Source organism: Macaca nemestrina, chromosome 15 (genome assembly GCF_043159975.1).
Source record: "Macaca nemestrina isolate mMacNem1 chromosome 15, mMacNem.hap1, whole genome shotgun sequence".
Taxonomy (NCBI): Eukaryota; Metazoa; Chordata; class Mammalia; order Primates; family Cercopithecidae; genus Macaca; species Macaca nemestrina.
Window position 1 is genome coordinate 26,123,245 of NC_092139.1, and position 16,123 is coordinate 26,139,367.

General features: G+C 48.8%; 1 long non-coding RNA gene across 1 annotated transcript; it reads right to left on the reverse strand.

Moving 5' to 3' along the window:
- Positions 1-1,701: 1,701 nt before the first annotated feature.
- On the reverse strand, positions 1,702-8,197 carry LOC105496335 (uncharacterized). The gene is made up of 3 exons (XR_011614327.1): positions 7,836-8,197; positions 6,301-6,461; positions 1,702-2,187 (listed from the first exon to the last, which is right to left on the reverse strand). It is a non-coding gene; the product is annotated as an uncharacterized lncRNA (long non-coding RNA).
- Between the last annotated feature and the right edge of the window lie 7,926 nt (positions 8,198-16,123).

Sequence of the window (16,123 nt, forward strand, 5' to 3'; positions counted from 1 at the left end):
TTTACTATTTAGCCATCTGGTGGTCTTCTGGATGACAAAGCCATGCCATATCTCATGGAGATGATCTAAGAAGCATCCAAAGAGACTTCAGGACCTACGTGGCCTTTGGTACAGCCATTGTGGGAGTACCACACACAAACACAGCCAAGAAGGATGCTGGCACCAGAGGGTCCCCTGAGAGCCACCCTCAGCCCTCCCATTGGTGTGCCAGGCTTCTCAGAGTTATGCTCAGAGAAGGACCCAGTTACTCAGGCTACGATGATGTTTTTTCACCTCCTTTAACAAAAATATTGAAATATGTCACAAGCTTAGAAAAACATAAAAGATATAAATGTGCACAATTTATTTAAAAATTCTAAACACCTGTGTGACTACCACTCGCATGAAGACATAATATGTTGCCTGAAACTCCTCATGTGATCCGCCTTAATCATGCCCCTTCCCTGAAATAAAACACTATGGTCAACCACTTCGTTGCTTTCTTTTATATCTCTACCACCTTAGTAAATATCCCAGGACAATATTTCAGCTTTGTCGGCTTTGAATTTAAAATAAATTAAGTCATATTATATGTATTTGTGTCAATATAAAAATTATCCATGTTATGAAGTGTACTGTGGCTCATTCATTTTCACTACTGTATAGTATTCTGTTGTATGATTATACCACAGTTACTCATTCTGCCTTTGATAGGTTTTTGGTTGTTTCCAGTCATTGCCTATTGCAGACCATGCTGTTCTGATTATTATGTATATATCTCCTAATGTTGTATACAAAGAGAAGTATGTCTAGACATAAATGGAATTGCTGGGTTACAGGGCTTGCATATCTCCAAATTTACTAGATAGTGTCCAACTGTTTACCCAAATGGCTATACAAATTTACACTCCCACCAGCAGTGACAAAATTCTCAGTACTACACTATTTCACCATAATTTTATGGATGCTCTTTCTCTTCTAAGAGTCTTTGAAGATGCTGGTCCTTCTTCCCACAGTATTTCCTTTCCCTACTTTTTATTTATCTTGTTAGCTGTAGGTCATCATTAAGGACTCTTCCTCTTGTAGCTTTCCCTGACTCCTTCAATCTTGGTTATGTGCCGCCCCGGCTCCCACAGCCCCCTACATTGTCCCCTCTATCATAGGTATTAGACTGCATTGTTATTGCCTGCTCCCTTCCCTACATTGCCCCCCACCAGACTGGGGACTCTCTGAAGGCAGGGGTGTATCTTGTTCCAGTGCTGTGCCTGGCACACACAGGTGCTCAATTCATGATTGCTGAATAAACAGGTAAAACTAATTTCTCTTCTCAACCCATAGCTCTCCTCAACCATCAGGAAGCCAGGTAAGTATTAAGGCTTTTCAGAGAAATGTTGCCAAAACAATAAATAATAACTCTGGGGAAATTAATTGTTAGATCTGGCTCTTTCATTAGTAGCTCATCAAAGGACTGTGAGCCCCCAGTGGGACTCTTAAAAATAAGTAACCGATCAGCATGGAAGGAAGGGCATCCTCTTCCCAGCACCCCCTGCCACCACCACCACCACCAACACACAAACAGACACACCTCCACGAATTGCAGGGCCTGGCCATTTAACACAGTTATTACCAACTCCCACTTAGTGAATTATGAGCAAGAGCCTCGAGAGAGCTTTCAAAGATCTTCAAATGGATATTTAAAAGCATGCGATTGCTCAGTCAGGCTCAGCTAATGGCATTTATTACTTGGAGGACAGGGTATTTACATAAAGCTGGATTTTTATTGTCATGGTCAAATAGTTCCTGAGAGGGAGGGTGGAAAGAAGGAAGGGTGAAGGTGTAAGAATCGACTTCAATTCCGTTTGAGCAGATGTCAAACCCTTTGTTCCCATTACAAGGCTGGTTCTCTCAGATGTCAGCATAATAATCACTAGGGCGGGTCTTGAGTAGGGTGACCCTGGCACAGGAGTGGGCAGATCATAGCATGGCACTGTGTTCCCCAGAACAGAACAGTCAGGACCCTGGACAGCTCACAGTGTCCGCCGAGGATCTGTTGGTAGGTTCTGACAGTTCATTCTTCCCAGGGTCCTTCCACTGATGTTTTAGTGGAGGTCCCTCATTTATCCCCACTCTAGTCTGGAATGGAGATAACCAAGGGCATTCACTCTCTCCTGGCTTCATCAATCGTCCTAGGGGTCCCCACGTACTCTTCTGAATGACAAGGGGCGAGATGAAGATGAGTTGAAGTTAGTTATTATTGGCCTCGAGGAGCTTGCATTAGTTGTCTATTGCTGCATACCAAACCACCTCCAAAACTTAAAGGCTTAAAACAATAACGACATATTATTTTCTCACGAGTCTGTAGATGAACTGGGTGATTCCTCTACTGGTCTTGCCTGGATAACTCATGCAAATACAATTGGCTGGTGGATCAGCTGGGGCTGAAGGATCAGGCAGTGAGTATGTGTTTAATGGAGGAGGTGATTAAGGGATAAGTCTGGGAGATGAATGTGTGTTCTCCAGGTAGGAAAGACTGAGCAGAAAATTTTAAGAAGAGGAAGCAATATGAGAGCAAAGGTATGAAACAACAGGCGGCTGTTTGAGACCCACGGGAACTGGCAAGTGGTTCTGAATGACCAGCTCATAAGAGAGAGTTGGAGGAGAAAAATTTCAGATAACTCTGGGGAGGCAGTTAGGGCATTGAGTATCATGTAGGACAATTGGCTTTATCTCACAGGTGTTGGGGAGACCTGGAGTGATAGGTGTTATTTAAATGAATTAGACTACATACCAGGCACAATGCTGAACATTGGAGATGCAACATTATCTCACTTAATCCTAGCCATTATCACCATTTTACACATGAAGAAACTGAGGCTTACCCAGGATCACACACAGGTGTCTGGCTCCAGAGTAATTGTTTTAGTTATTGTATTCCATAGCCCTTCTGAAGGGGCTTTGAGTTGGGAGTGTAACAGGTAATGAGGAATGGAATAAGATTAAATTTGCATATTAGCAAAAAAAAAAAAAAAGGTTGAAAGGGGTGTGGGGAATTCCATAATTAAATAAACATAGAGACTATTGGGTTAAACAAAGTTTATCAGAAACCTAGTGCTGCTGGACTTCTCAGAGCCTTTAATACGCTAATGTGAACTAGAAGTAAGCCCTTTTATTGACATCTCTATTCCCAATACCCCAAATAGTGTCAAACATATAGTAGATGCTCAATAAAAGTATACTGAATTAATAAATGAGTGAATGAATTTATGTTGGGAAGCTGCAAGGGCTTCCATATTTCAAAATTGTTTATAGAAATGTGAGGTGAGAGCTTGCCAAACACCAGATCCTGGACGAAGCACGAGGACACGAAGATAAGTTGACATGCCCATGCCCTCGGGAAGTGCCTAGTCGAAAGTATTTTCTCATTTTACACAGGATTTAATTTTTATGTAATTCTCAACAATCTTGTGAGGTTTTCTATCTCATGAGAAAAGTAAGGCTCAGAGAGGTGACATGACTTTCCTAAGGACTTAGAACCAGGATGAAAACTGCCAGCACCTTGCCTGATGGATGTTACCCCTGCATTGGCGGAGGAGAAAAACGTGGTGGGTGGCTTGGAAATTACCACCCCGTCTACACACTAGAATTCTGAACAAGCCAGGATTCTGGCCAGGACCACACTGTCCCTTCAGACAGGGTACCTGAGATTGTTACTGTTTCTTCCTGCTATGGGAGCAACTTGCTTCTCTGTGGCTTGACCACCCAGGAGAATTCTGAAGCAGGGAAGCAGCTAATGCGAGGCTGTGACTCGGGCTGCCTAGGCCCCTCAGTGGGTGGACCTTTCCTACCCACTGAGTCCAGCCCATTGGCAACATAAAAGCCTTCTTGCTCTGGGTGCAGGGGAAGTGGTGGGGGAGTTCCCTCCATCATTAAAGGGCCCTGTGTCCTGTGGTCACAGTCACACATATAGTGTGACTATATGTGATAGTCCATACATGCACAGAGACACATGCACACACGTACACAGAACCTAGATTCTATATGCACACACACACAAGCACATCCGTAACAGAGAATGCAAGTGCACGTACACACATATTCTCATATACAGAGTGCATACATACAAATGCACAGAGCATGTCCACATAGGTGGGTTTGGACACACAGGCATAATCACATGCCTGATAGCCATCACTCACCCCATGCTGCAATTCCTCTCTGGAGGGAAAGGGTAGGAGGTAACTGGAGAGGAAAAGGGTGCTGAGGCAGAGGGACCTGGGGGAACTAGTGACATGCTATCCTTAGACATGACAGCCCTGGCCTAGGTTGGCTGTTTTAGAAGGTCTCTCCCTTCAGCCACAGGTTGTCTGTTGTACCATCAGTTGGGAGGCCCTAGTGGACCTGGCCTCTTGGAGATTGTAGCTCTTGTAACAAAATAGTCATCTTGGCCGGGCGCGGTGGCTCAAGCCTGTAATCCCAGCACTTTGGGAGGCCGAGGCAGGTGGATCACGAGGTCAGGAGATCGAGACTATCCTGGCTAACATGGTGAAACCCCGTCTCTACTAAAAATACAAAAAACTAGCCGGGCGTGGTGGCGGGCGCCTGTAGTCTCAGCTACTTGGGAGGCTGAGGCCGGAGAATGGTGTGAACCCGGGAGGCGGAGCTTGCAGTGAGCCGAGATCATGCCACTGCACTCCAGCCTGGGAGACACAGCGAGACTCCGTCTCAAAAAAAAAAAAAAAAAAAAAGTCATCTTGACAGGTAGAGGAACTTAAAAGAGGTTCTCCTAGGACCAGGGGCACTTGTACAACCCCATTTAATACTCCTGAAATAAGCTGAATTAACCCCATAATTTTAGGAGCCAGAATCATCCCATCACTTATTTCTTTGAATCAAATGTGATCAGTTTTAAATCCTCATCCACTTGGCCAAGAAGGAAATTAACTGGTCCTAATGAAGCTTCTTCACCACACCCCTACCCTTGCCAGTGGAAGAAAGGTCACAAGGGTTTATCCAGAGCAGGTCATGTGGGGAGAATTCTCTTTTCTTCCATTTCCACTGGTCACTGCTGAAAAGCTCATTGTCCAAACTCACATAGTCCCTTGAAGACAGTTGCTACTGAGGCCTGAATGTCAAGCATGAGCACAGGGGCCCCTGCTGGGTCTGGAAACCCTGATGCCCTGGACCTTTGCTGGGTCTACCCTTCCTAGGGGCAACTTCTCTATTGGCCCAGGTAGAGAGCTGGTGTTGATGGCCAGCTCTCCTCACTCTCTCCATCCTTTCATTCACCAAATGTTTGAGGGCCTCCAAAGAGTCAGGCACTGGGCGGACAGTGATGAACAGGACTATCCTCAAAGAGCTCCCAGGAAAGGCAGACAGTAACCACATAATAACTCTCAGATTGGCAATGTCTGCCTACCCTCTCCTCCCAGATGGGAGGCTGGAGGCATTCAAATCAGTCCGTTTTTCTTTGCCATTGCACTCTTTTGGGCATGAGCTGACTGTCTACAGCTGCACCCAAGTCTTTTAGGGTCCTCTTACATGAGAGTGAATTATCTGCCCCATTCCCCAGAGGTTGGGCAGCCACCGCCTGATGCAAATAATAGCAGAGTTCCCTTCATCATTTCTCTAAAGGAGGCCCCGACCCTTCCTATAGAGAGGCTTCTAGGTGGCCTTCCTGAGCACCCCAGGGTTCTAGAAGTGGGTGTGCAATTCTCTCTCTCTCACACACACACCCCACACCCCAAATGAGATTATTATAATAAGTTCCTAGAGCATAATCAGTTAAAAGAACCACTGAAATATGCCTTCTTTTATAACCCCGATTCTCAACACAAACTGATCTACTCCAGCAGACTTAATTCAAATGAATTGCACGTTCTCAGCACTATAAAAATGACTTTATCACAGTCAAGAGAGAAAGATTAGACGAAATGAATATGTGGGTGATTGAATACAGGATGTCCAGTGACAGGGGATGGAGGATGCGGGTTTGCTATCTCGGTTCAGTCTCGCTTTATGATATTCCCAGGGCTGCTCTTTCAATGGGCAGAGGCAGGATGGCCACAGGGTAAACACTGCTCCAGCCATGTCTGGCAGCCACCACCTGGCACAGAGAATGGCCAGCCTGAGATGGCCTGGCCACATCCAGCCTCCTGCTGTGGTCAGCTTAAAGGAAGCACAGAGGTAGGAACTGGAAACAGCCTGCCTGTGTTTGGACACCATCAGTCCCACACAATAGCTGTGTGGCCCTAGGTAAGCTGGTTTACTATGGTCTCACTTTCTCCATCTGGAAAATGGGAATGATTACAGCAAGGGCCTCACCAAGTTTGCTGTGAAGATCGAATGTTGTAACACACACATGAAGTGGAGTGCTGGTCCCACAGTCAAGGACTGACCAGGCGGACTTAGTATCAGCATCTCTCTCCTCAGCCAGATCTCTGCTGCTGTTCTGGGCCTGGCTGGGGCAACATGGAGCCTCTGCCCTTTGAGAAGAAATCATCTAAGTTAGGAGGAGCCTTGGGCTGGGTGTGAGGATGCTTCTGACCCTTTCCACCAAGCCATAGCATCCATGTACTGTGCTGTGACTTGGTAATAGTGCAACCAACTTAGGTTCAGATCCTGGCCCTGCCGTTTACTAGCTGTGTGAATTTGGGCATATTACTCAACCTCTCTGGGCCTCATTTTCCTCATATGTGTAAATGGAGCTACCAAGAGTTCTTACTTCATAGGGTTGACATGAGGACTGAGAAAACCCATCTGCAGCAGGCAACACAGCCCTGGTGTGAAGGAGGCACTCAATAAGCATGGGCTATTATTCATCCATTATCCTGATGGTATCTCATGGTACTGCTCCTCACATTCTGACTCTAGATTTTATCTACTAGGCTGTTTTGTTTTGAGACGGAGTCTCACACTGTCACCCAGGCTGGAGTGCAGTGGTGTGATCTCAGTTCACTGCAACCTCTGCCTCCCAAGTTCAAGTGATTCTCCTGCCTCAGCCTCCCAAGTAGCTGGGACTAAAGGTGCACGCCACCACACCTGGATAATTTTTGTATTTTTAGTAGAGATGCGGTTTCACCATGTTGGCCAGGCTGAACTCCTGGCCTCAAGTGATCCACCCACCTCGGCCTCCCAAAGTGCTAGGATTATAGGCATGAGCCACTACACCCGGTCTAGATTTTATCTACTAGGTTGTGAAGCAACTATTCATTCATGTATTTATTGAGCAAATTGCTATTTAGTGCTGAGCTCAGAATGCAGTGATGAACCAGCAAGGCCGGGACCCTGCACTGCCTCATTCATTCATTGATGCATTCTTTCCGCAGAGACTAGGCAACGGTGCCCCAGGTCCTGGAAATACTGTAAAGAACCGAGTAAAGCCCCTGTCCTCAAGGAGCTCACAGTTTTGTGGGGGAGGCAGAAAAGAAACCAACAGACAAATCCAAATACAACTTTAGGTGGTCAGTTCTGTGAAGAAACTGTGAAGTGGGTAGGGTATGAGGATGGGGAGGGTCTTACAAAAGGTGGTCAGGGAAGGCCTCTCAGAGGAGGGGACGCTGAACAGAGGCCTGTGTGAAATGAGAGCCTACTTACGCAGGTGTGGAAAGTACAAGGTTAGGAAGGGGGTGAGAGAACGAGGTCTCCCTCATCTGCTCAGCCCAGCAACCCTCATTCCTTCCCCCTTTCTCAGAGAGACGTCCCCCCGCCCATATGGTCACGGAAGTCAGAATCTTCGGGGTGTCCTCATTTTCCCCCTCACCCCTAAACTTAACTAGCCACTGGTTCTGTAGATTTTACTCCCTAAATAGTCTTCTTTTGCGTCTGTCCCCCAAGACCTCACCGACATTTTCTCCTACCCGGACCACGGCAGAAACCTCGTCTTCCCTGGTCCTCTGGACTCCAGTCTCAGTCTCCGCCTCCCAAAAGCCAAAGGGGACTTTGTAGAACACAAATGTGACCAAGACCCCTGCCCACCTCCACCCCTAGTCTCCCTGCAAATCCCTGCTGTCCTCAAGAACCATCCCAGACCCTTTGCTGGAAATTCGAAGCCCTCCAAGACCTAACCGTAACCCCATCCTCGGCTCCGGGCCTCGTGGACTCTCCTCCAGGAGGCCTTCCTGGATCCCAAGGGCTGGGTTTGAGGGTGCCCCTGAAATCCTGCCCGAACCTTAGATATGGGTGTCCGCAGTGGATGAAGGAACTGATGGCGCCGGGAAGACTGTGCTGGGAGTCGGACTGAGCACAATTCAATTTAAAACTCCCCTCCCACCCCCACCCAGGGAAACAGGAAAGGGGGGCTGGCGGCGCCTACAGTTTGCATTCCTAGCTGGGGCGAGCGGGCGACGGAGAACAAAAGGGCGGTAATGATCCGCAGCTGGGCGAGCAGCGAGCTCGGCCGGTGGAGACACCCGACCACCGGCGGGCGCCGTGTGCACTGCGCCTGTGCGGCCAGTGGGCGGGGCGCAGCGGGGCTCTGGGGGCGGGGTGGGGACGGCCTGGTGTGTGAGTACGGGCGTGGGGCGGGGCTTAGTGCGAATGGGCGGGGCTTGACGCACGGGGGCGGGGCCTGGTGTGGGTGGGCGGCCGCGGACGCCTGGGACCCGGCAGGCGCCTGGCGCTTCCTTCCCGACCAGCTGCTGGGCGCCGTTCCGCTGTCATCAGGCTGGCAAGGAAAAGCCCCGCGTTCGCCGGTCGGCGCGGAGCCGAGCAGATAGTTGTTGATTGCAGAGAAAATAGTCTAAACAATGACTAAACAATGGCGGAAAGCGGCGACGACGCTGACAGGGCGCCCTAGCATCCCCTCCGTCCCGCTCGCGGGGACACGGGGAGCGAAGAGGGAGCTGAGCTGAGGGCCCGCGCAGAGAGGGGGGCGAGCGCTGCCCGCTCTGGGCTGGAGGCTGGGGGTACGGGCCCCAGGGCTGCACCCTGCAGCCCTGTACTTAACGTCCCTCTCGGCCCCCAGAGGACCCGGATCCCGCTACCCTAGGTCCAGCTTTCAGTATTTCCGGACTTAGGGCACTGGGGTTGGGCCATCCTTTCTGACTCCAGAAGCGCATGAAACCCTGACTCCTCACCGTGGTCGATAAGACCCCGAGTGATCGGGCTCCAGACTCATCCCGCACCACGGCGCCCCTTAGTGTGACTCACACGTTCGTTGTCCTTTCTGTTCCTCAGACAAGCCCATCGCTTTCCTGATTCCCTCTGCCTTGGAAAGCTGTCGACCCACCTTTTGCATGACTGGCTCCTTCAGGTGTCGACTTAACTATCACCGCCTGCAAGAGGTCCTCCCTGACCCTCTGACCAGAAGTGGAGCCCCCACCCCTCCGTCATTCTGTATGATAGCGTCCGGTTCATTCCGTTCTTTTTCAAGGCGTGAAGTAATTTTGTAATTAGGTAGTTTCCCATAAACTTCATAAGATCAGGGACCTCCTCTTTACAGCTTTCCCAAGTCCCCATCTGAGCGCCTGGCAAGTCTTAGGTTCTGATCCCACCCCTTCTCCTTCCGAGGATGTGTTTCTCACAGCAGCATTTACATATTTAAAGCCAGGACACAGCCCTAAATTGTGTAGGGAACCTAAAATCCAAGCCTGGAAGTAGTGTATCCAGTGAGGTCATTAGGGTTGATTTTTGGAGCTAAATAATAATAGGCCAGGTACGGTGACTCACATCTGTAATCCCAACATTTTGGGAAGCTGAGGCAGGAGGATCGCTTGAGCCCAGGAGCTTGAGAGCAGCCTGGGCAGTATAGTGAGACCTCTTCTCTACAAAATAAATAAATGTGGTGGCACGCGCCTGTAGTCTAAGTTACCCAGGAGGCTGAGGAGGGAGGATCGCCTGAGCCCAGAAGGTGGAGGCTGCAGTGAGCCTTCACTGCACCACTGCACTCTAGCTTGGGCAACAGAGTGAGACTCTGTCTCAAAATAATAATAGTAATAGTCATCATCATCATAAATATTACTAACTTAGCACTTATCATGTGCCACGCCCTGTACTGGTGGTATAAATGTTAGTTCAATTCATCCTCATATCAATCTCAGCTTATTTGTGCTGTTAAGCACTGCCAGATATCATGCCTCCACCTGGAGGGAAGAATATGGTGTTTGCATTAAACAGGGATTGCTGACAGGGGTTATGGGGAGGATCGAGAAGATGCAGGGCCAACTGAGGGGTCTGCTACTTGGTGCCCAGCATTGGAGACTTGCTGAATTCAAGGCCAGGCTCTTCTTTTTTATAATCTATGTATCTTGGGAAAGTCACTTAACTTTCTCAAGACTCTCAAAAACTTTCTCAAGTTTTTGCATCTTAAATGAGGTCAGCGTTGGGCTCTCCCCTCCTGGCCTGACTGGGATTCAAGTGGAAACCAAGTGGAAACTAAGAAAGCACTTTGCAGTTCATGTGACGGTGACTGGCCTAAAAACAATTTGCTGTTGATGATTGCAGAACCCCCTCCCCAAACTGCAGTTTAGAAGCCACACAAGCAAGTAAATAAAGATGCCTAATGAGTAATAAGAGCAAACACCTGGTTCTCACTGTGTCTTACTGCTGTGCCAGGTGCTTCACGTACATTGACTGATTCACACCTCAGAACACACTTACCAGAAAGGCATTGTTATTATCATCATTTTGCAGAATAGGAAGCTGAAGCACAGAGAGGTTAAGTAACTGGCCTAAGGTCACCCTGGGGGGAGTGGCAGAACTGTACTGGAACCAGGCAGCTGGGCTTCATCATCAGTCCCTTCAACCTTTTGCTGCATCTCAAAAGTTAGTGTTCCCATTTTTAAGAGGCAAACTAGATGACCCAGTGGTTGCAACTCCTTTGGGGTAAGTCCCCTCTCTTCACTGAGGCCTGATTATTTTATAGTAAAAATCTTCTGATTATGATGACAAAGCTGAATGTTTTTAGGCAAGGTCTTGTTTACTGTCATCTTATATGATTATGTTTTTTTGTTTGTTTGTTTTGAGACAGGATCTCACTCTGTTGTCCAGTCTAGGGTACAGAGGTGCGACCTTGACTCACTGCAACCTCTACTTCCAGGGCTCAAGTGATCCTCCCACCTTAGCCTTCTGAGTAGCTGGGACTTCAGGAGCATGTCACTATGCCCATCTAATTTTTAAAATTTTTTGGAGAGATGGGATCTCGATATATTGCCCAGGCTGGCCTCCGACTCCTGGCCTCAAGTGATTCTTCCCCTTTGGCCTCCCAAAATGCTGGGATTACAAGCGTGATTGCCCAGCCTACACACAAGCCATTGTTGGCAGGGAAAGGCGCATTTTAAGGATTGACATGGTGGGACAGGAAGAGCCCTAAGCTCAGAGTCAAGAGGACCTGAGCAGCAACCCTGGCTATGGCATGGACTTGCATACATATCCTTGCACTCCTGGGTCTCCAAACACAACAACTGGCATCATTGCTCACAGTGTGCTAGGTACTATGACAAGCATTTTATATGCACCACAATAAGCCTTTGAAGCTTGGATTATCACCCTCACTTGGAGGACGAAGAAACTGAGGCTCAGGAGTGTGAAGTACCCTTTTTGGGAGTGTGGACAGGGGGTGGTCCTTAGACCCAGGAAGGGAAGCCAATGTTGCTCTCTAGGCAGGGAGGGAGAGGCAGGGCAGCCTGGTCTCTTTCACAGCTAAGAATAGTTAAAAGGCAATTACGATGCTAATTTCAGCGCTAATGGCTACCGCAGCTGAGACTTGGGAGCTGAAAGGTGCTGTTAGCGGAGAGTTGCTAGCCAGGGCCCGCAAACAGTCCCCTCTCCCTGGAGACCCCTGGGCTGTGGCTGAGTCACGGCAGAGACATTGGCTCATTGTGCCCTAAATAAAGCAGCCACTGGTCCTGGACAAGGCTCAGCTATTCCAGGTCCTTCCGCAGTGTCCCTCAGAGTAAAGGAAGAATAGCCAGGAGTCTGGGAGGGCACTGTGGACCTCATGGGTGATAAAGATGCTCAGGAAATCCCACTTTTCCCTCCCCCTTTCCCTCCCTTCCTGCAACAGGCACAAAAACAACAATAACAACAAAATGTGTTTGTCTATTGGAGGTAGGCTGCCTGTAGCTCATCAGCCATGTGGCTTTGAGCAATTGTATTTTATTTCCTGTGCCTCGGTCTCCTCATCTGTAAAATGGGGTTGACAACAATAGTACCCATTTCACAGGGCAGTTCTCAGTTTTAAATGACACTGCTCTGGTAAAGCCTGTGGCATGATGCTCATACACAGTAAGTGCTCAATCAGAGTGAGCTGCTGGAATGGGGGTAACGTTGGGCGGTGTGCTGGGATGTCATGCCAAGATGTACAAGGTCCTTGCCTTGTGCTGGAGGGACAGCTAAGCGATTAGAGAACAGCTTGAGAGGTAATGGGGAGCGCTGAGGAGGCTGTGGGGTCACAGCGATGGAGAGTGGCTGGTGGGGAGAGGGCTTCACGGAGGAAGTGGCATCTCAGCCAAGGTCACTAGTGAGTATGAGTTCAAGGTGGAGGATGCTTTCAGGAGATTTCTTCTCCATAACTGTCCCATCAGCAAATGCATCGGTGCTCAACAGAGCCCAGTGGTCAGTCACGCACATGCCATCATCTTCTCTCAGAAATCAGGACTCAGTTGAGGTCAGGAGCTCGAGACCATCCTGGTCAACATGATGTCTCTACTAAAAATACAAAAATTAGCCAGACATGGTGGTGCACGTCTGTAATCCCAGCTACTCAGGAGGCTGAGGCAGGAGGATCACTTGAACCTGTACTCTGTTGCCCACATGGGTACGCTGCCACAATCGTTGATCGTTGTAGCCTCAAACTCCTGGGCTCAAGGGATCCTCCCACCTTAGCCTCCTGAGTAGCTGGGACTACAGGCACTCACCACCGTGCCCAGCTAATATTTTATTTTATTTTATTTTATTTTATTTTATTTTATTTTAGATACAGGTGTCTCAGTATGTTGTTGCCCCGGCTGGTCTTCAACTCTTGGCCTCATGTGATCCTCCCATGTTGGCCTCCCAGAGTGCTGGAATTACAGACATGAGCCACCACGCCTGGCCCCAGAAAAGGTTTTTACAGATCCATTTATTGGAGCCAAGTTTCTCAAACTTGAATGTGCTCATGAATCGCCGGGAGATCCGGTTAAAGCGCAAATGCTGATTCAGTTGGTTTGGGGTGAACCTGAGCTTCTGCCTGTCTCACCAACGCCCATGTGGTACCAAGGCTGCTGGTCTGATGCTGATCCAGTGCAAAGTAACTAGAGCCCTTCTCACCCAGCATTGTCAGGAGCTGTGGATGTGCCTGCCTCTGGTGATGTGGTGTGCCCATTGTGCCTCTCATCCCAACCCAGCATTCAGTTACATCATGTTGGTGGCCTGAAATCGGCCATAGTGAAAGTATCTATATCACAGAAGTCAGCAAATGCTAAAAATCAGGCCTCTTTTCCCTGGAACACAGAAACATTTATCAGCACACAACTGCCTCCTACTTACCTCCGACTCCCCACCCTAAACCTAGACTGTTTCTTGAGAACCAAAATTTTCTTTTTCTCAGCTGTGTGTCTCCAAGGGTTAAGCGGCTCTGGCTGCATGTTCGAATCACCTGAGGAGTTGTAAAACAGTGACTCCCAAGCACGAAGGGGGTAGGTCGGTAGAGCTCAGACATCAGTATTAAAAAGAGGCCAGGCGCAGTGGCTCACGCCTGTAGTCCCAGCACTTTGGGAGGCTGAGGCAGGCGGATCACCTGAGGTCAGGGGTTCGAGACCAGCCTGGCCAATATGGTGAAACCCCGTCTCTACTAAAAATGCAAAAATTAGCCAGGCGTGGTGGCAAGTGCCTGTAATCCCAGCTACTTGGTAGGCTGAGGCAGGAGAATTACTTGAACCTAGAAGGCAGAGGTTGCAGTGAGCTGAGACCATGCCATTGCACTCCAGCCTGAGCGACAAGAACAAAACTCCGTCTCAAAAAAAAAAAAAAAAAAAAAAAAAAAAAAAAAAAAAGCCAGGTGAAAGTCTGACCCAAGAATACAGAACAAGATGATGGACTTTTGAACTAAATTGACTAGAAGACACTTTTAAAATAAAACTAAGCTAAACTAAAAACAAACCCTCTGAAGCTGCCTTGCTGGTTTATAAGGAGGTCTGTAACTCCAGTTTGAAAAGTATGAATGCATGCCTGGGGTCCTCTCTGCTCCAGCCCCCACGAGGCCTGCCTGAACAACCTGTTTTCCAGCCTCTCTCCTTGCCTAAGTAGGTGCAGAAGAGTTAGTCACAGAGGCCAGCAGACATCATGGGCTGAAGAAGCACAGGCATGAGACAGGTACCTGCATTCTCCTCTCCCCACCCACCGTAGACACCATGACTTTATCACCCCGAAACTCAGACTTCACCTCAGAATCCCTCCCGTGTGGCCCAGGCACCCATTTCCAAATATGCAGAGTTGATACCTGAATTCAACACTGTGTGGTCTGAGCAGCAACAAAAATTGCCTTCCCCACCTTTTTTTTTTGTGTGTGACTCCTTTAATTGTAGGTTGTTTCTATTTAATTGTCTGCTCTTATCTCTGGGTTCTTGATTCTGCTCTCTGCCTCTGTGCCATCTCCCGATGCCTCCAGCTCCCCAGCATGAGTGGCATTTTGCTTTGGAGCTGGGCACAGGGCCTAGCATAGATCAGGTATTTAAACCATGTGTGTTGATATTTGAGAATCTATGAATGAAAAACTAAGCTCTCCTGGTGTTTTGGTTATCTATTATTTCATAACAAGCTACTTCAAAGCTTACTAGCTTAAAGGGAGAATAGTTTTATTTGCTCATGATTCTGTGGGTCAAGGACCTGGTCACGGTTCAGCTGGAGGATTCTTCTGCTTCACATGGTATTATATGGCTTTACTCATGCAACTGGTAAATTATACAGATTTAAAGAGGGCCACTCCACGTGGCTGCTTGGGCTTCCTCACATCATGGTGTTTGGGTTCAAAGAAGGAGCATTTCAAGCTGCAAAGGTAGAATCTGCTAATTTCTTAGGGCTCAGTCTCAGAGTTATACAGTGTCACTACTGTCACATTCCACTGGCCAGACCAGCCACAGAGCCAGTCCCAATTTAAGAGGAAGGGAAATAGATTCCACTTCTTCATGGAAGGGGTGGCAAAGAATTGGCAGCCATCTTTAACCCACCAAATCTGGGGAGTTTACAGGTATGGGACCCAGTAGGTACCCAATAAATATTTCTTAATGAATGAAGAAGTAAACTGCATTGCCAGAACTGGCTGGGCTCCCCCAGTTCATGCCCTGTCACCCAGATCCCAGGCCTGTCCAGCATCCCCTTGGACAAACTGAGACTTCACTCCTGACTCAGCTCCACATTGCAGCAGTAGGGTGATGGGTGAATTCCTACCCCCAGCCTGGCATGGGTGAGACAAGAGGAGGATGAAGGCCTTAAGAGTGGGGATCCCACAGCAGGGCATGGGTTGGGGCTTCCTACAAATGAGCCACACTTGGGGTCAGGGAGCCTGGGCTGCCCCGGGCCCATTTCCATTTCACGGAGTTGGAGAAAATGCTTTTTTTTTTTTTTTTTGAGCACTAGAGGCAGAGAGCAATCTGGGTTGCTATGCAACCAGAGCCTGTGCCCAGCTGATAACACCAGAGGAATTAACTGTCCTTGTCCTGCTCAGGCTCTGGAGGAGGGGCTGACGGCTTCCCAGTGCCTCTGCCTCAGCCCTGCCAGCTGAACCTCTGGCCCTGTTATAAATGGGGGAGCCTGGAGCCAGGTCCCAGCCCCCTCTCCTTGCTTCACAAAGAGCAGCCAGGGGGATCCCCTTGTCTCCTGCCAAGGGGGCACCTTTGTTACAGTGTGAGAAGGGGGCTGCCTGCGGGTCCCTTAGACTCAGGGTGTCTCTGTCCTCTTTGATCTACTAATGAGCTGTGAATTAAAGACAAACCTGAACTCAGAGGGAGTCTTTAAGAAGGGGCGGGCTTGGAGTGAGGACAAGATGGGCAGAATGAGGCCAACTCCTGGGGCAACGGAGACACACAAGTACAGCTTCACCGGGGACCAGCCAGCACTGACCACACAACCCCCGAGGTCCGGGGAGAAGCAGGCCTGGAGAAGGCAAGATGTCCTGGTGGGCAGGGGAGCCGTTTGCAGGGCAGCAGGACTTTGGTATCATTGGAAGACC